This window comes from Bos javanicus, chromosome 9 (assembly GCF_032452875.1).
Source record: "Bos javanicus breed banteng chromosome 9, ARS-OSU_banteng_1.0, whole genome shotgun sequence".
NCBI classification, from domain to species: Eukaryota; Metazoa; Chordata; class Mammalia; order Artiodactyla; family Bovidae; genus Bos; species Bos javanicus.
The window spans coordinates 103378641-103399393 of record NC_083876.1 but is presented as its reverse complement, the minus strand read 5'-3'; the positions used below and the strand labels follow the sequence as shown (position 1 = coordinate 103399393).

The 20753-nt window shown below is 45.7% G+C and overlaps 1 protein-coding gene across 6 annotated transcripts in view; it reads left to right on the top strand.

Annotated features, from left to right (window-relative positions):
• WDR27 (WD repeat domain 27) overlaps window positions 1-20753 on the top strand; it is a 197384-nt gene that overhangs the window by 110354 nt on the left and 66277 nt on the right. The window lies entirely within an intron of this gene.

The following is a 20753-nucleotide window of genomic DNA, read 5'->3' as shown; positions in this document are numbered from 1 at the left end:
CGGGTGTGGCTGCTCTGTGGCCTGTGGGATCTCCCTGGACCAGGGGCTGAAACTGTCCCCTGCGTTGGCAGTTGGATTCTTATCTGCTGCTCTACCAGGGAAGACCTGGATGCTAAATTTTAACACATGCTCTTTCTGCATTATTGAAATGATAATTTTTTTTCTTTTTTTAAACCAATCTTTATTCTTAGAATAAATCCAACTTGGTCTTAATGTATTGCATTTTTAATACACTGAGGAGTATATTTGGATTATATTTTTATTTTGCATTTAAAAATTTTATGTCCACCAGTTGGGTGTGTATATAATTTTTTTTCTTTTTGAAGGTGTTGATATTACTGTTTTTTCTCTTTATTCAACCTGAAATTAATGAGTCTTATCTAGACCTGGAATCTGTCAGCTGTCAGAGTGTGTGGATTGCCAGCTGGCCTTCAGGTCTTCGTTAGGCATCTGTCAGGTAGGTCAGAGGTGACCGTCAGAAGCTACTGGGCAGGACTCCGCTGGAGCACTGCTGCACCCCTGTGCTCTTGGGCACCTCATTTCTCAGAGCGCTGAGTCAGAGACAACGCCCAGCGTCTTTATTGCTGCATGTGTATCTTCTAGACAGGACCAGCAAATAGGACTGACCCTTGATGTATGGTAAGAAGTTCCACAAATGAATGACTGACTGCATTTCTACCACCGTTAGAGGTCAGGTCAGTGCAGCCGCGCAGTCGTGTTCCACTCTCTGCGACCCCATGGACTGCAGCACGCCAGGCCTCCCTGTCCATCACCAACTCCCTGAGCTTGCTCAAACTCACATCCATCAAGTCGGTGATGGCATCCAGCCATCTCATCCTCTGTCATCCCCTTCTCTGCCCGCCTTCAATCTTTCCCAAGCATCAGGGTCTTTTCTAATGAGTCAGTTCTTCACATCAGGTGGCCAAAGTATTGGAGTTTCAGCTTCAACATCAGTCCTTCCAATGAATATTCAGGACTGATTTCCTTTAGGATTGACTGGTTTCCTCTCCTTGCAGTCCAAGGGACTCTCAAGAGTCTTCTCCAACACCACAGTTCAAAAGCATCAATTCTTCAGTACTCAGCTTTCTTTATATTCCAACTCTCACATCCATACATGACTACTGGAAAAACCATAGCTTTGACTAGATGGACCTTTGTTGGTAAAGTAATGTGTCTGCTTTTTCATATGCTGTCTAGGTTTGTCATAGCTTTTCTTCCAAGGAGTAAGCGTCTTTTAATTTCACAGCTGCAGTCACCATCTGCAGTGATTTTGGTTTTATGTAAGGCATAAAGAAAGTAAAGTGCCCAAGAAAGTAAAGTGATTTTGGAGCCCAATGTGGAACCAGTTCGTTGTTCCATGTCCAGTTCTAACTGTAGCTTCTTGACCTGCATACAGATTTCTCAGGAGGCAGGTACAGTGGTCTGGTATTCCCATCTCTTAAAGAATTTTTCACAGTGTGTTGTGATCCACACAGTCAAAGGCTTTGGTGTAGTCAATGAAACAGAAATATATGTTTTTCTGGAATTCTCTTGCTTTTTCTATGATCCAGTGTATGTTTGCAATCTGATCTCTGGTTCCTCTGCCTTTTCTAAATCCAGCTTGAACATCTGGAAGTCCTTGGTTCACATACTGTTGAAGTCTTGCTTGGAGAATTTTGAGCATTACTTTGCTAGCATGAGAGATGAGTGCAATTGTGCAGTAGTTTGAACATTCTTTGGCATTGCATTTCTTTGGGATTAGAATGAAAACTGACCTTTTCCAGTCCTGTGGCCATTGCTGAGTTTTCCAAATTTGCTGGCATACTGAGTGTAGCACTTTCACAGCATCATGTTAGGATCAGCTGGAATAGGTCAGCTGGAATTCCATCACCTCCACTAGCTTTGTAGTGATGCTTCCTAAGGCCCACTTGATTTCAGACTCCAGGATGTCTGGCTCTAGGTGAGTGATCACACCATCATGGTTATTTGGATCATTAAGATCTTTTTTGTACAGTTCTTCTGTGTATTCTTGCCACCTTTTCTTAATATCTTCCTCTTCTGTTAGGTCCACACCATTTCTGTCCTTTTTTGAGCCCATCTTTGCGTGAAATGTTCCCTTGGTATCTGTAATTTTCTTGAAGAGATCTCTAGTCTTTCCCATTATATTGTTTTCCTCTATTTCTTTGCGTTGATCACTGAGGAAGGCTTTCTTATCTCTCCTTGCTATTCTTTGGAACTCTGCATTCAGATGGATATATCTTTCCTTTTCTCCTTTGCCTTTCAGTGTTAGAGATAGTCCTTTCAGTTCAGTTCAGTTCAGTTCAGTCATTCAGTCGTGTCCAACTCTTTGCGACCCCATGAATCACACACAGCATGCCAGGCCTCCCTGTCCATCACCAACTCCCAGAGTTCACTCAAACTCATATCCATCGAGTCGGTGATGCCATCCAGCCATCTCATCCTCTGTCGTCCCCTTCTTCTGCCCCCAATCCCTGCCAGCATCAGAGTCTTTTCCAGCGAGTCAACTCTTCACATGAGGTAGCCAAAGTATTGGAGTTTCAGCTTTAGCATCAATCCTTCCTATGAACACCCAGGACTGATCTCCTTTAGAATGGACTGGTTGCATCTCCTTGCAGTCCAAGGGACTCTCAAGAGTCTTCTCCAACACCACAGTTCAAAAGCATCAGTTCTTCGGCTCTCAGCTTTCTTCACAGTCCAACTCTCACATCCATACATGACCACTGGAAAAACCATAGCCTTGACTAGGTGGACCTTTGTTGACAAAGAAATGTCTCTGCTTTTGAATATGTTATCTAGGTTGGTCATAATTTTGCTTCCAAGGAGTAAGCGTCTTTTAATTTCATGGCTGCAGTCACCATCTGCAGTGATTTTGGAGTCCAAAAAAATAAAGTCTGACACTGTTTCCACTGTTTCCCCATCTATTTGCCATGAAGTGATGGGACCAGATGCCATGATCTTCGTTTTCTGAATGTTGAGTTTTTGAGCCAACTCTTTCACTCTCCTCTTTCACTTTCATCAAGATGCTTTTTAGTTCCTCTTCACTGTCTGCCCTAAGGGTGATGTCATCTGTATATCTGAGGTTATTGATATTTCTCCCAGCAATCTTGAGTCCAGCTTGTGCTTCATCCAGCCCAGCGTTTCTCATGATGTACTCTGCATAGAAGTTAAATAAGCGGGGTGACAATATACAGCCTTGACGTCCTCCTTTTCCTATTTGGAACCAGTGTGTTGTTCCATGTCCAGTTCTAACTGTTGCTTCCTGACCTGCATATAGGTTTCTCAAGAGGCAGGTCAGGTGGTCAGTTATTCCCATCTCTTTCAGAATTTTCCACAGTTTATTGTGATCCACACAGTCAAAGGCTTTGGCATAGTCAATAAAGAAGAAATAGATGTTTTTCTGGAGCTGTCTTGCTTTTTCAATGATGCAACGGATGTTGGCAATTTCATCTCTGGTTCCTCTGCCTTTTCTGAAACCAGCTTGAACATCTGGAAGTTCATGGTTCATGTATTGCTGAAGCCTGGCTTGGATAATTTTGAGCATTACTTTACTTGTGTCTGCTGCTGCTGCTGCTGCTAAGTGGCTTCAGTCATGTCCAACTCTGTGCGACCCCATAGACGGCAGCCCACCAGGCTCCCCTGTCCCTGGGATTCTCCAGGCAAGAACACTGGAGTGGGTACTTGTGTGTGAGATGAGTGCAATTGTGTGGTAGTTTGAACATTCTTTGGCATTGCCTTTCTTTGGGATTGGAATGAAAATTGACCTTGGAATGAAAACGGACCCAGGTCTCCCACATTGTAGACAGACGCTTTACCGTCTGAGCTACCAGGGAGGTCCTTTAGAACCTTGTTTATAAGTAATGTACTAATCAAAGTATCATATTCTATTCTTAGCTGCTCCTACTTAGGCCTGGTTATTTTCTGAAAGTTGCTGTCTCTGAATATATATGAATATGTCAAAGTGGGCAAATTCTAATCAGGGAATGAAGAGTGGGTTCTGAATCTATTGTAAAACATGGCTACAGGTTGTTTGATGCTTCTTTCGAGCAGTGAGTGTCTGTCACTTCCTTATGAATCTGGGTGCTCTCCCGGCTGTTTCCACCAATGAACCCTGAGCACCGGTTGTGAGCTCTCCAAAACCCACAGAAGCCCGTCCAGCTCTTGCTGCACCTGTGGGGATGCCTGCTCATCGAGCCTGAGAGCCATGAAATATGAGAGAACAGGCATTATTTTAAACAGCTCAGTTTGGGGGTAGCTTGTAATACGACAGTAAACAATCAGAACATCTTTTTGTATTTTTAACATTCTTCATTTTGCGAAGATCTGTTTTCTCAGTCTTTCCACTTTCTTCAGAGTTGGTGGTGATTTTGTCCATATTTTAGCATTCTCATTTCGTAGTTCTTTACATGGTCTCTTTCCTGTCTCTTAACATACTTTGTTTTAAGAGGAAGAGACTAGATCAGACCTACTAGGCAGACACTGATTTTTCCATATTTTCTCTTGAAACAGTGAATATGACCTTCTGTTAATATAAAATCAAAGGCAATTCAAGTCATTATATCTAATATATAAAAAGGCAAAAATGGTTCTATTGCATTCCAATGTTGCAATGCTCATGTTTGCTGCCTTTAAATGAGTTTTAAATAACATAATTAAAATCGGCTTGTGTGTAGTCTGGAAAGCCAGTGTGAGTTCTTGGTGGTCTCTTGTTAGCTATATTACACACTTCTTTGCCTTACTAATTTTAGCTTCCTCTGAAATAGAGCAGCTAAAAGGAATAACAATAACAAGGGCTTCCCTTGTAGCTCAGTCGGTAAAGAATTTGCCTGCAGTGCAGGAGACCCAGGTTTGATCCCTGGGCTGGGAAGATCCCCTGGAGAAGGAAATGGCAACCCACTCCAGTATCCTTGCCTGGAAAATCTCATGGACAGAGGAACCTGGTGGACTGCAGTCCATGGGGTCGCAAAGAGTCGGGCACGACTGAGCGACTAACACATAACACAAAAGGAATAACACAATTTGAAGTTCCTTTGGAATCTGGGATTATGGTTCTATTTTGTGGACTTTCTCTTTCTTGACTCTCTGTCTTTCCTATATTAAAACAATCTAAACAATTGATTGACTTTGTGAAGCAGAACACAAAGCTAATGCCTTACTTAACACCTCTCATGGGGCTCCTGGTGGCTCAGCGGGTAAAGAATCCACCTGCCAATGCAGGAAATGCAGGTTCGATCCCTGGGTCGAAGATCCCCTGGAGAAGTAAATGGCAACCCACTCCAGTACTCTTGCCTGGAGAATCCCATGGACAGAGGAGCCTGGTGGGCTACAGTCCGTGGGGTCACAAAGAGCTGGACACGACTGAGCAACTAAACAACAGCAACAGCAACAGCTCTTACAGACGCCTTGGGCAGAGCAGCTGAAAGACCCACCGGTGGCGTGGCGCTTGGGTAGTGACTCCGTTGAATTGCTGGTTTCAGAAAGATGGTGTAACTCCTTTATAGTGAAAGCTTCCTGTTAGTTTTATTGTTATTGTTTTTTGTTTAAGCCACAGTTGAAAATTGGGTGTGAACTGCTAATGATTAAAACTTGATGTTTGCTTTTGTCTTCTGTCAGGGAAAATAAGCAGCCAGGAGTAGAAGAATTAGCGTTGGATAATTTCATAATCTTTAAAGACTGGAGCAACAGAATGTCTTGCTTTGTTAACTTGACAATGATATATTACAGCAGAAATGGCTGTTTATAAAGTTGTCTCAAACTCCCATTGGAAGCCTGAGCAGCTGAGAGTAGAGAATCCACTTGTGCTCGCATTTCCATTATCCGTTTCTGAAAGAAAAGTTCCCTCTGTAGACCTGGGGGTGATGACATTGTGCTGGGCTGCTGACTGCAGGGCGAGAAGCTCTTTAAACATTACAGCAGTTAAACTTTACTTAGGAATGTACTTCAGTTACATTTTAAGCTGAAATAGCATTCTGTGGTCTAAAGGGTTAGAAAAAAGTAGACTTGGTTATTTGGGTGGATTAACAATACTTAACTACATTTTCAAGTGTTCTGGGTGTAGATTTTTCACATTTCATGAGAAGACATTGTAGTTTGACAAAACAGTGAGCTTTGCCATTGGAAAGTGAAGTGAAAGTGTTAGTCGCTCAGTCGTGTACAACTCTTTGTGACCCCATGGACTGTAGCCGACCAGGCTCCTCCGTCTATGGGATTCTCTAGGCAAGAACACTGGAATGGGTTGCCATTCCCTTCTCAGGGGATATTCCCGACCCAGAGATCCAGCCTGGGTCTCCTGCACTGCTGGCAGATCCTTCACCATCTGAGCCGCCGCTGGAGGGGCAGTCTTAAAATGTGTGTTTCGTTGGTCCTGCTGCTTCTCTATGTGGAATGAATAGCATAATATTTTGTACGTGCTCAGCGAAGCCACTTTTGCTGTAATTTGGATTGAAGGCCCTTGTAATAAATAACGCAAGCTGCTGCCTGTAGTCCTCTGGGTATGGGGAACCCTGACCAGGGCCTGCTGTCCCAGCATCGGCATTCAGAACAGCTCCACGTCCCTTTCACTGATAGCAGCAGACTAACAGCCGTGGATCGTGTTAAGACTGCAAAACAGGAAGTTATCCATCTATCCATTCATCCTCACGGATGATGATGACAGACAGAGGCATTACCTAAGCACACTAAGTATAATTTGGGGACTAAGGTGATATCCAGAGCAAAGGTTAGAAAACTTTTTTTGGTAAAGGGCTAGAAAGAAAATATTTCAGGCGTGAGCCAGGAGGAGAACTGAGGATGTTATGTATGTACTTACATAAGAAGAAAGGAAATAGATCTCAGCAGTGTTTCACCAGTGACTTTCAAAATATAATTGTAAAATTGAGTGCAGTTTTTGTTGTAATACAGGATCTGCAGATGAGAAGAATCAAATAAGATTTTTGGGAGGCATAATATTTTTTTAATGTGGAGTTCAAAGTTAACATTCCTTATATCAAAATTAATTGCAAATGTTCATCTGTTAGTGCTTATCTATTATGAAATTCTATGTATTTCATCTTTGAAAATGTCTTTTCACCCAGATAGGTATTACCAAACACTGATATCAACCCACAAGAATTTGCTTTTAATTGAGCATATTCATCGCTTGGCAAGTAGTCATAGAATCCCATTAGATTTTACTCTTGATATTGGTCTGTTGATGTTTCATTAAGTGAGCAGATTAATCACCTTCAGTTGAAAGTTAGGTAGGAGCTCTTCACACGCGGCCGAATGGACTTTGAAACGTGGACATTTCTCCTGCCCTTGCACCGAGGCCTGAAGAACACTGCTGCAGCTGCTGCTGTGGGCTGAGCTTAGAAGTCCCTCTGCTTCGCGCATTCGGGAGTGGAGCGCGCTGCGTGTTTGGACTCTGACAGCACAGGGAGCAGGCGAGCTCTCTGTCACTTTTGACGCAGGCGTCTGTTGTCATCAGAATGACTTCAGCGCAGCATAACTTTGGCCTGTAAGTGTTGTTTTGCCCTGTAATTTCAGGCTAGATTTATTAAGACACAGTATCAAGCTAATTCCAAGTCCTTCAGTGTTTGATAAACATGGTGGAAAGCAGTTCTCATTTAGAAAACCGTCTGCATCGTGAGCTCAACAGCTGCGGTAACGCTTCACGGGTGCTAAGCTGCTGAGCTGTTACAGGGATGAAGTCAGTGCTCAGCTTGTGTCTCCCCCAGGCCCCACCGCCCTGTGGACGGTCAGAAAACCAGGGTGGCAAGTTCCCCCTCATCACCGCACTTCACGGACGTGGCGTAGCTCCCCGCACCTTCTGCAGAGTCCCTGCTGGCACAGCGCCCCAGCCTCACACCCCGCACGTTCTCAGAGGTGTTGTCTTTCCCGCCACACGTTTCACCACCATCAGCTGTGACACGACTTTGTGGATTCCACTTCGGGTCGTCCCAAATCCGTGTTTTCTCAACTTCTTTTGGAATAGTCTTACTTGTGACTGTTCCAGGACGACTACTAACTGACCCTTCAGTCACTCTGAATCACTAATTCTTGGGTCACTTTGAATTACTGACTCTTAACAACATTTGAGCATATATTATCAGTGGTGCTTGTGCATGCTTCAGGAGTCGAGGAAAAGGTCTCCTTGCTGTCAGTGACCTGCCGATGTGGCCACAGCGTCCTCACCTATAAACACCCTCGAGTCGAACTAAACAGTCTTCCGCGAGCTTGTTTGCTGCGAGCCCGTTTCTGCAGCTGCTGCAGTCAACCATGGCCTCAGTAACTCGGTTTGTTAGTGGCTGCCCCCTCCCGCCATCCCACGTGTGCCAGCGTCTGGCTCTCTCCTGGTGTCCCCTTAGAAGGAACGCGCCTGGCCCATGGTATTCAGCCCACTTCTGAGCAATCAAGTGACGCAGGTGCCACAAGATTTAGTGTGAAGTGAAGTGAAAGTCGCTCAGTCGTGTCCAGCTCTTTGCGACCCCATGGACTGTATAGTCTGTGGAATTCTCTAGGCCAGAATACTGGAGTGGGTACCCTTTCCCTTCTCCAGGGGATCTTCCTAACCCAGGGACTGAACCCAGGTCTCCCACATTGCAGACAGATTCTTTAGTCTGAAAGAGGTGTACTTTTTGAAAATGGTAACTGTAGGTGTACAGCTAGCCCGTGATAACTGTATTTTTACCTACTTTGCCTATCTTTACCTGTACCAGCTGCATTCTTGTCCTGTGAACATGATTCTGCAAATTCACTGGTCCTATCGCTTCTTTCACTTCTTGGAATCACTGCATCTCTCCTTCATTCAGGCAGGCTTGCTCTTCATATGGCACAGCGTTTTGTCATCTTTGGGCTTCTGCAATTACAAGGGAAGGCAGGAGTTAGAGATGGTAAATTCAGATACTTGGAAAAGTTACTTATTCTTTTCCATTAAGACATGCACCAAATTAAAATTTCATTTAATTCCAAATTAAAATTCCATTAAGATAGGTACCAAGTTAAAAGACGCTTGCTCCTTGGAAGAAAAGCTATGACAAACCTAGACAGTATATTAAAAATCAGAGACATTACTTTGCCAACAAAGGTCCATCTAGTCAAAGCTGTGGTTTTTTCCAGTAGACGTGTATGGATGTAAGAGTTGGACTATAAAGAAAGCTGAGCACTGAAGAATTGATGTTTTGAACTGTGGTGTTGGAGAAGACTCTTGAGAGTCCCTTGGACTGCAAGGAGATCAAACCAGTCAAACCTAAAGGAAATCAGTCCTGAATATTCATTGGAAGGACTGATGCGGAAGCTGAAACTCCAATACTTTGGCTACCTTATGCGAAGAGCTGACTCATTTGAAAAGACCTTGATGCTGGGAAAGACTGAGGGCAGGAGGAGAAGGGGACAACAGAAGATGAGATGGTTGGATGGCATCTCTGACTCAATGGACATGAGTTTGAGCAAGCTCCAGGAGATGGTGAAGGACAGGGAAGCCTGGGGTGCTGCATTCCATGGGTGGGGTGGCAGAGAGTCAGACATGACTGAGCACTGAACAACAACGAGGCACCAACAAGGCCCCTGGACTTCTTTTCTGATCACTTAGTTCAAGTCCTGTCAGCATGTGAATGGTTGGGATTTGCAGTTGCTCAGTGTTGTGTAGAGCAGAGGGTGTGACCACACGAGGATTATCACATGCATGCTGACAGTCATCTCCCTGGAGATCACCCACGTCCCGACGTGTGCCAGTCTTCTCCAAGCAAAGGAGTTCTGATTAAAAGGGAAAAATTAGTGCTTGGACGTCCCCCAGGTTCAGCTTGTAAAGTTGTAGCATTTCAACTTTTAGGTCAGATGAAATACCGCACATTTGCAGAGAAATTGCAATTCCACTGAAAACAGGATAGTGTTATACAAGTGCAAATGTGCACCATGGAGTTAATTTCTGGAAGCATCGCCTGTCAGTTTAACAGCTGGGAAGCTGTTAGTAGCACTGTGTCTGACACAGGCGCGGCACCCGAGGCCATGTTGGGAGGCAGTGCCACAGAGCAGCGGTTCTCCAGGTGTGGCCCTTGGACCGGCATGCTATTCCCATGGGAGGGAACTTATTGGATGCAGGCTCCTCCTTCCCACCCCTCCCACTCAGTCCTACTGAATCCAGACTCCTGGGAGCAGGCCTGCACTCCTATTGAGTCAGCTTTGCCAGCTGGTTCTGCCCACACACTGTTCCTGGTGGCATGGTTAAGGGACTGGGTCTGCCAGCACTTCTCAGAGTTCAGTGCCTTGCAAGCACCTGGGATCTGGAAGAGGCAGCTCTAATTCAGTGGCTCTGGGTGGGCCAGAGACCTGCCTTTCAAACAAGCTCACAAGCAGTGGTCATGGCGTCCGGTCCAGGGCACACTGGCTGTCCACTTGGGGTTGAGTCTCAGTTCTGCCAACAACCTGTCAGTCACTCAGATGGTCCAAGTCCTGTTTGCCTGCGTCCAGAAGGGGGTCTGAACAACCATAAACACGAGAATGTGGGATCCCACCAAAAAAAGATATCCAAGGCCAAAGGAGAGACCCTAGCAAGATGGTAGGATGGGCAAAATCACATTTGGAATCAAACCTCATACCCACCAGAGATGCTTGGAGGGCTCAAAGAAGACTGAGCCCAACCTGCCTTTGAGTGTCTCCTGCGGAGGCATGGGCCAGCAGTGGTGCCGTGGGGACAGGGACTCTGGCTGCAGCAGACCTGGGAGGCAGGCTTGTGGCATCAGTCCTCTTGGAGGAGGTCGCCATTAGCCCACCACAGAGCCACCGAGCAGATGACCCATGAACTGGAGAACAACCACACCAAAGAAATCCTTGCACTGTTGTGAAAATTCTAGGACCCATAACAGATTTCCAAACCTGGGGATATGGCAAAGGGACTGACAACCCCCAGGGAATTTGACTTTGAAGGCCAGTGGGATTTGATTACCAAACCTCCACAGGACTGGGGAAGCAGACTCTTGGAGGGCACAAACAAAACCTTGTGCATGCGAGGACCCAGGAGAAAGGAGCAGTGACCCCACAGGAGACTGAGCCAGACTTGCTGTGGGTGTCCAGGAGTCTCTGGCAGAGGTGTGGGTGGACAGTGGCCTGCTGCAGTGTCAGGGGCACTGAAAACAGTCCTGGGAGGTGCTGCTGTTAAAGTAAGGAGGGCTTATTAGCCCTATCATAGTCTGGCCTCCGGCCAAACTACAGGGAGGGAGCACCCATCAACAGAAATTGGATTACCATCTACCATTTACTGCCCATCAGAGCAAGACCCAGATTCCCCCACAGGTAATCCCTTCCATCAGGAAGCTTCCACAAACCTCTTATGCTTATCCATCAGAGGGCAGATGGAATGAAAACCACAATTACAGAAAACTAACCAAACTGATCACATGGACCACAGCCTTGTCTAACTCAATTAAACTATGAGCCATGCCGTGTAGGGCCACCCAAGAAGGACGGATCATGGTGGAGTCTTCTGACAAAATGTGGTCCACTGGAGAAAGGATTGGCAAACCACTTCAGTATTATTGCCTTGAGAACCCCATGAACAGTATGAAAAGGCAAAAAAAAAAAAAAAAAATGATATGGAAAGATGGACTCCCCAGGTCGGTAAGTGCCCAATATGCCACTGGAGAAGAGTGGAGAAATAGCTCCAGAAAGAATGAAGAGGCTGAGCCAAAGCAAAAACCACACATGTTGTGAATGTGACTGGTGATGGATGTGAAGTCCGATGCTGTAAAGAACAATGTTGCACACAAACCTGGGAAGTTAGGTCCATGAATCAAGGTAAATTGCCATCAGGAGACGGCAATGGTGAACATCAACATTTTAGAAATCAGCGAACTAAAATGGACTGGAATGAGTGAATTTAATTCGTGACCATTACATCTACTACTCTGGGTAAGAATCCCTTAGAAGAAATGGAGACGCCCTAATAGTCAACAGAAGAGTCTGAAATGCAGTACTTGGGTGCAATCTCAAAAATGACAGAATGATCTCTGATCATTTCCAGGGCAAACCACTCGGTATCATGGTGATCCAAGTCTATGTCCCATCCACTAACGCTGAAGAAGCCGAAGTTGAACAGTTCTATGAAGACCTACAAGACCTTCTAGAATTAACACCCAAAAAAGATGTCCTCTATATTATAGGGAGTGAGTGAAGTCACTCAGTCGTGTCTGACTCTTTGCGACCCAATAGACTGTAGCCTACCAGGCTCCTCCGTCCATGGGATTTTCCAGGCAAGAGTACTGGAGTGGGTTGCCATTTCCTTCTCTATTATAGGGAACTGGAATGCAAAAAGGAAGTCAGATACCTGGAGTAACGGTCAAATTTGGCCTTGGAGTGCAGAATGAAACAGGGAAAAACCTAACAGAATTTTGCCAAGAGAATGCACTGGTCAAAGCAAACACCTTCTTCCATCAACACTAGAGAAGACTACACGGACATCACCAGATGGTCAACACCAAAATCAGGTTGATTATATTCTTTGCAGCCAAAGATGAAGAAGCTCTATATAGACGGCAAAAACAAGACCAGGAGCTGACTGTGGCTCAGATCATGAACTCCTTATTGCCAAATTCAGACTTAAGTTGAAGAAAGTAAGGAAAACCACTAGACCATTCAGGTGTGACCTAAATCAAATCCTGTACGATTATACAGTAGAAGTGACAAATAGATTCAAAGGATTAGATTTGATAGAGTGCCTGAAAAACTATGGATGGAGGTGCGTACAGGAGGCAGTGATCAAGACCATCCCCAAGAAGAAGAAATTCAAAAAATCAAAATGGTTGTCTAAGAAGGCCTTACAAATAGCTGAGGATAGAAGAGAAGCAAAAGGCAAAGGAAGAGAGGAAAGATATACCCATATGAATGCAGATTTCCAAAGAATAGCAAGGAGAGATACGAAAGCCTTCCTCAGTGATCAATGCAAAGAAATAGAGGAAAACAATAAAATGGGAAAGACTAGAGATCTCTTCAAAAAAAATTAGAATACCAAGGCAACATTTCATGCAAAGATGGGGACAATAAAGGACAGAAATGGTATGGACCTAAGTTCTTCTGTACACAGAAGAACTGTACAAAAAAGAGCTTCACGACCCAGATAATCACGATGGTGTGATCACTCACCTAGAGCCAGACATCCTGGAATGCAAGGTCAAGTGGGCCTTATGAAATATCACTACGAACAAAGCTAGTGGAGGTGATGGAAATCCAGTTGAACTATTTCAAATCCTATAAGAAAGTGCTGCACTCAGTATGCCAGCAAATTTGGAAAACTCAGCAGTGGCCACAGAATTGGAAAAGGTCGGTTTTCATTCCAATCCCAAAGAAAGGCAATGCCAAACAATGTTCAAACTACCACACAATTGCACTCATCTCTCATGCTAGCAAAGTAACGCTCAAAATTCTCCAAGCTAGGTTTCAACAGTACATGAACCAAGAACTTCCAGATGTTCAAGCTGGATTTAGAAAAGGCAAAGGAACCAGAGATCAAATTGCAAACATCCGTTGGATCATAGAAAAATCAAGAGAGTTCCAAAAAAAAAAAAAAAATCTGTCTCTGATTCATTGACTATCTTAAAGCCTTTGACTATGTGGGTCACAACAAACTGGAAAATTCTTCAAGAGATGGGAATACCAGACCACCTTACCTGCCTCCTGAGAAATCTGTATGCAGGTCAAGAAGCAATAGTTAGAACCAGACATGGAACAATGAACTGGTTCCACATTGGGAAAGGAGTAATTCAAGGCTGTATATTGTGACCCTGCTTATTTAACTTTTATGCAGTGTAAGTACATCATGTGAAATGCTGGGTTGGATGAAGCACAAGCTGTAAACAAGATTGCTGAGAGAAATATCAATAACCTCAGATATGCAGATGACGCCACCCTTATGGCAGAAAGTGAAGAGGAACTAGCCTCTTGAAAGTGAAAGAGGAGAGTGAAAAAGCTGGCTTGAAACTCAACATTCAAAAAACTAAGATGGCATCTGGTCCCATCACTTCATGACAAATAGATGGGGAAACAATGGAAACAGTGAGAGACTATTTTGGGGGTTCCAAAATCACGGCAGATGGTGAGTGCAGTGTGAAATTAAAAGATGCTTGTTCCTTGAAAGAAAAGTTATGACCAACCTAGAAAGCATATTAAAAAACAGAGCCATTACTTTGCTGACAAAGGTCCGTCTAGTCAAGGCTATGGTTCTTCCCATAGTCATGTATGGATGTGAGAGTTGAACCATAAAGAAGGCTGAGAGCCGAAGAATTGATGCTTTTGAACTGTGGTGTTGGAGAAGACTCTTGAGAGTCCCTTGGACTGCAGGCAAATCAAAGCAGTCAGTCCCAAAGGAAATCAGTTCTGAATATTGATTGATGCTGAAGCTTTAATACTTTGGCCACATGATGCGAAAGCCAACCCATCTAAAGACCCTGATGCTGGGAAAGATCGAAGGTGAGGGAAGGGGTTGACAGGATGAGACAGTTGGATGACATCTTTAAATGGATGGACGTGAGTCTGAGCAAGCTCCAGGGAGTTGGTGATGGACAGGGAAGCCTGGAGTGCCGTAGTCCATGGGGTCACAAAGAGTCAAACACAACTGAGCAACTAAAGTGAACTGAACTGAGCAGGGGGCCCCATCCTGCGGGGGGTGATGTGTGTGCCCATCTCTGGGAGAGGCTCTCACTGCTGCTGCTCCAGCGTCCAGGTTGGTGGTTTCATCCAGGGGGGCGTGGGTTCACTGAGAGGTCACTCAACGTTAACTTCCTCCTGCCTCCAGAGAGACCCCATGAATGGCGCTAGATCCTGACGCGGTTTTTAACTAACTAGAGCTTATCAGGACCCGAAGAAGACCCCACAGTAACTTGACTCACAAAGTTAATGTTGATATGTTTTTATATAATCGCTATTTGTTGCCAAGGGCCAATCTGGTCATTGTCACATGGAACCCCAGGTGGCCCTGTTGTGATGAATGACAGCCAAGGAATACTGTCTGTGTTGACAGACCTCATCTGAGGATCTGTGGCAAATTACACAGAAAGTAGAAGATAAAGTTTTCATTTCTTTTATGGAAACTCTAAGCCTAAAATAATTGATTTTCATCAAAGCTTTGAGAGGATGTTAAGAGTGGGTAACCAGATACCTTCATTGAAGACAGAGGCTGCTATGCTGTCCAGCATTATTATGAGCCTATTCTAATATAATCAAAGTTGAGAGAGTTTGCAGGAAGCAGTTGAATTCCCACTATTTAGATTCTATGATTGATATTTTACCATATTTGCTTCATCACATAACTCTCCGTTTATCTTCCTCTTTATCCACTCATCTGATTTTTGATGCATTTCAAAATAAATCTACATGTCAGTACACTTCCTGCCAGTACCTCCATATCTGAACTTTTAACCTGTTAACCATTTTAAACTGGAATTTTGCCTCACGTGTTAGCAAGCTTTCCTTTTAAAGGCACAGGAGCCGCATGCTGTGCGCCACAGGCATACTCGAGAGCAGACGGGTGGGGGTTACTCTCTCAGGGTTGGTGGGAGAGGAGGTGTGTTGAGTTCGGGTTGAGTGTGGGGCTTCGCAGAGAGAGAGTTCACAGAGCTGCCGTGAGGCAGAGGGACGAGTCCTCCTGCGCTGGCCGCGGGTGCTTGCTGCTGTCTCAGGGATGGCTGCCTCCTCCTCGCTCCGTCGAGGTGGGGCTGCTGCAGGCAAGGGCACTGGAGCAGTCGTTTCAGCGGAGCAGCCTTCGGCCTCACTCGGGTCTCTTAACCTGCTCTCTACTTTCTGCTCTTGTCTTTTTCCCTTTCCTTCTACGTTTAGTATCATTCATTTGTACTTTACTAAGCTTATTGCTTATAGTGTTGAATCTTTCACTTATTTATTTCAGACTTTTTTCTCTTAACATTCGCATTTAAAGCTACAGATTTCTCTCCAACATTGGTTTTGTTTCAGTTTTGGCCTAAAGTACTTCCTTTATTTAATTTTTAATTATTTAAAAAATTTCTATAACAAATTCCTTTGTAGTCAATGAATTACTTAGGAATGCATTTTTTAAATGTTTACAAATGTGATTTCTGATGAATCATTTACAAAGGTTATGATTTGTATGATATTGACCTAGCCCCTGGCACAGTAACCTGCTTTCCAATCAATTATCATAAGGTGTCCATGTGTTTCTGGAAAAGATATGCATGAATTATATGTACAGGATTATGCTTAATATCTACTATGTCATATCTTTTGCATCAAATTTGATGCTTCTTTTCAGATCTTCTAAAACTTAACATATACCGGCCTTTGATCTGTGGGTTTATAATGGGAGTGAGTTAAACCTGCTGCTCCAGTGTCTCCTTGCAGCCCTTCCAGCTTCCGCGTCAGACATCTGATGCAGTTTGTGTGTAGAGCTTGTGATCTTCCCAAGGATTTTACTTTGTGTTGTTATTTTTCATTCAATTTTATTCCCCACTTATGTTTTTGGAGTTAAATTAACTTTCTTTTACATCAACAGCACTAAACAAACCTCACACCCGTTAATATACATGTGGCGTAACTTTCTCACCTGCCTGTTTCAGTCTCTCTAGCTGCGTTTCTTAAGTTCATAGTTACTGCCTTTCAACTGGAGAATTTACATTCATGATACTGTGGATGACTGATAGAAAACGTTTACAAGTGAATTTTGCTGTTTTTCATATTGGACTTTGATTCTTTTGTTTCCCATTCTGCCTCTGCAAGTTTGATTTTTAAATATTTTTCTCAGTGTTGGTTGGAATCTGAAGAATGTAGTTCCTATTTTAACGATTACCCTTAACATTGTCATTTATATACTTAGTTATACAGTTTAATGAAAACTCTGGGGCTACTCCATGTCTCCGTATGTACATGGACAAGAAGGAAGACTCCAAGAGCTGATGTCGTGTGACGAGCTGTGTTACCGTCTGGAGCTTGATCACTTTCTGTGTCTGTTTCTTGTACCTTGTTTCTTCCTCTGGGTTACGTTCTCTTGCTGAAAGGCTGGTTTTCATAATAACATGTTTTCCAGTGAGGTATTGAAAGCAATAATATCTCTTGGTCTTTGTGTATCTGAAAATGTCTTCATTTTTGCCATCACTCTTAAATGATAGGTTAGCTTGATATACATTTTTAGATATAGTATTAACATATTAATTTTATTATTAGCACTTTGAATATATTATTGCTTCCTGATATCTAATGCTGCTGATAAGGAATTTGCCTCCCTTTACCTCTGAAGTATTGTTTCTCTCAAATTGCCTTTATTGTTTGCTCTGGATTCTCTCAGACATATTTTTTTAAATTTATTTATTTTTAATTGAAGGAGAATTGCTTTACACTGTAATGTTGATTTCTGCCATACATCAGCATATGTTTTTGAAACTCTTAAAGTATCATCCATGTCCCTTAACTGATCTTTTATATTTTTAAATCAATTGGTCTCTCTAAGCTGAAATTTGGATGGTTCTTTAATATTATATTCTAATGAACTTCTTTCAAATGTTTTGTCTCAGCAGGCAGTATTCTGCATTTTTTTCTAGTATTTTTAAATTTGCAGTATGTTCTTTAGCATATCTACCTTCTTATATTTCATTGCAATTTGTAAAATGGCTTCTTGCTTTTCATTTTGCTATTGTCCAGTCATCTCTTTGTGGATTATAAGCGTACATATTTTAAATTATCATTATTATTTATTTATTTCAAATTGATCTGGAATGCATTTATCTTCCAGCTGTTATTCAACTCTCTGCCTTAGGGTTCAATTTAAGTGTGTTTATAATTTTAATTTACAGACTTGTTTTTGGTTGAGAAGCATGGTCAGTCTTTCCTTTGCCCTCTCTCCACTGCTCTGTCCCTGAATTTGGTTTTTGCAGTCTCCTCTTTCCACGTTTGCTGGGACCTGAGTGCAGGACTGTGGAGCAGGACCTCCTACCAGTGAATCTGGTTCAGTAAGTTTTTTCTCTTTAAAAACAAAAACAGAATTTTTGGGTTCTGTGACAGAAGATTCTCTACTTGTTAAAATATGTGAGTGATTATCTCAGTCCAGCATTTTTATGCAGCAGCACGTTCTGTGTGTGTGTGGCCACTGATGGTAGGGATCGTTTGCAACAGCCCATAAAGTTGATCATCCACTTGGAAGGTCCACTTCTGAACTTGGACCCTGTCATTGACATAGGTGAAGTCTAGGTGGGTCAGGGTCACCACGCTCCTCTCTCTGGAGATTTCCGGCCTGTGAGAGCTCTGCTTCTCTGGAGACATTGGATAGTGCGGCACCACAGGGTCTTGAAGCAAGTCTGTGCGTCTGCGTGGGAGGCTGGGGCGCAGCGCAGCCACGTCTGCAAGTGTGGGGTGTGGGGTGGGCGCATGGGCCGGGGTCTGCACGAGCTACTGAGCCGCCGGCTCACACCCGCGCGGATGGGCTCCGGACACTTCTGGACCCTTTCCTTCCAAGCAGGAAGCACCCTGAACCCTGCGTCATGAGAGTCAGAGCAGCCTCCACCCCCCACTCAGACCCCTCCCACCCCCACCCAACCAGACACCACCCACACCCCTCCTCCCCACAACCCTCCCATCCCCCCCACACCCAACCCCCCCAACATCCAGGTCCTCTGCACCCAGACCCGCTTTGGCACCCTAATCTTGTCTACACCCTGGACCCCCCAATCAACCCCCACACCCTCACCTGCATGCCAACCCCGAGCAGCAGGGTCCGTCCCTCTTGGCCTCGCCCTGCAGACCCTAAAGTGTCTTGGAGCCAAACCCACCTGTTAATAGCCCCCCTCCCTGTGGGCCTCCCGGGTGGAAAGCTGCAGGTCCCTGGCCCATCATGGGGAGGCTGTCACTGGCCCGCTGGAGCCCCCAGCTCCTGGATCAGACTCGGTCTAATAACCATGCCAGGGTGCTTTGGGTGTGAGGGCAAGACCGCTGGAGTCCCGTCCTCACCGGGACACCTGGGCTGGGGACATCCCACCGCCAACTGTCCCCACGCTCCAAGTCCCGACACTAACACGAGGTACCTCCACCCGCTGTGAAGTCGCAGAGCTGGCCAGGGAAGGGGTCCCTGCCTCACGGGCCGGCCAACTCCCCCAGACCCCCACAGGTGCTGCTGTGAACCCCGGGACCCTAACCAGCTGGGAGGCTGCAGCCCCAGCCGAATCCTTCGGCAGCAGCTCCACACAGAAGCTGTGCCTTCACAGCAGCAGGAAGTGCAAGGATTTTGTGGGGACTGCCCCACGCTCGTGGACCCTGCCCCAGGCTGGTCTCGGAAGGCCGCCGAGGGGCCGGTCCAGGACGCACTTGTCCCTGGGCCCCCAGTTTGGCACCACGCTGTCTGGGTGAGGCCACCCCAGTCAGACCTGTCCACAGAGCCCCCCGGGGCCAGAGCCCTCCCCAGTGCGCGTGGCTGGGGCCGAGTTACAGGGACGCTCACCTGGAGAAGCCGGAGGACGCCCACAAAACATGTCCACATGTGGGCCTCGGCAAACTGGAAGGACATGGGAATGTTTATCCTGGATTAGAGGGGCTGGAGAAGTAATGGGATGACAGCATGCAAGCCTTCAGAGAGCTGGGCCCTGGCTCACCGTGGGCTGCCAGCAGGGAGTTCAGAAACCGCCGCCCAGACGCACCCTGGGAACCCTGGGCTCCTCGACCAGGAGTGTGACGGGAGCCAGGGGCCCTGCGTGGGGCCTGGACGATCAGGATGGCGGCTGCGGCGGCCGCGATCTGACCGGGGGGCGCCGCACCCGCAGGAGAGGCTGGTCACTCACCGTGGAGGGCGATGCTCCGTCGGGGGAGCTGCTTTCCTGAAACCTGTGACACACAGGGGTGGCCATCCGGGCAGCAGCGAGGGTTGTCGGTGCCCTCTCAAGCCCTTCTCTGCCGAGAGGGCCTGAAGCCAGCACTTTCAAATGTGAGCCTGTCTGAGGCCTTTAATCCAAACGAAATCCTTGCACTTCCTGCTGCTGTGAAGGCACAGCTTCTGTGTGGAGCTGCTGCCGAAGGATTCGGCTGGGGCTGCAGCCCCCCAGCTGGTTAGGGTCCCGGGGTTCACAGCAGCACCTGCGGGGGTCTGGGGGAGTTGGCCGGCCCGTGAGGCAGGGACCCCTTCCCTGGCCAGCTCTGCGACTTCACAGCGGGTGGAGATGCCTCGTGTTAGTGTCGGGACTTGGAGGAAAATCTAGTTTGTGTTTTTAAGGTTTCCTTCACCTCCCAAATCCTGTGGCCCGACTGAAGGATGATATATAAACAGCAGCAGAGGCAGGGGATTTGTGGAGGGTTTGACTTTGGGAAACGCAAAAAACAATATGGGCATAAAAGTGTCTTCTGTGCAGGAGTTCACAGTGTCCGGATGGTGATGTCCCTTCAGCTCCAAAACCAGGCCAGTTTGCTGGAGTCCTTACTGCAGAAGGCGGGGAGTGGGGAGGGTGAGGACTGGCGGGAAAGCAGCTGCTGTTAGTGCCTCTGCATGTGTGTGTCTCGTGTGTCACAAACGGTGGTGGTGGTGTAGTCGCTCAGTCATGTCCAACTCTTGCAAACCCCTGGACTGTAGCCTGCCAGGCTCCTCTGTCCATGGGATTTCCCAGGCAAGAATTCTGGGGTGCATTGACATTTTCTTCTCCAGGGGATCTTCCTAAACCAGGGATCAAACCCGTGTCTCCTTGTGTCTCTTTTATGCATGCTAAATCACTTCAGTCATGTCTGACTCTTGCAACCCCATGGACTGCAGCCTGCCAGGCTCCTCTGTCCATGGGATTCTCCAGGCAAGA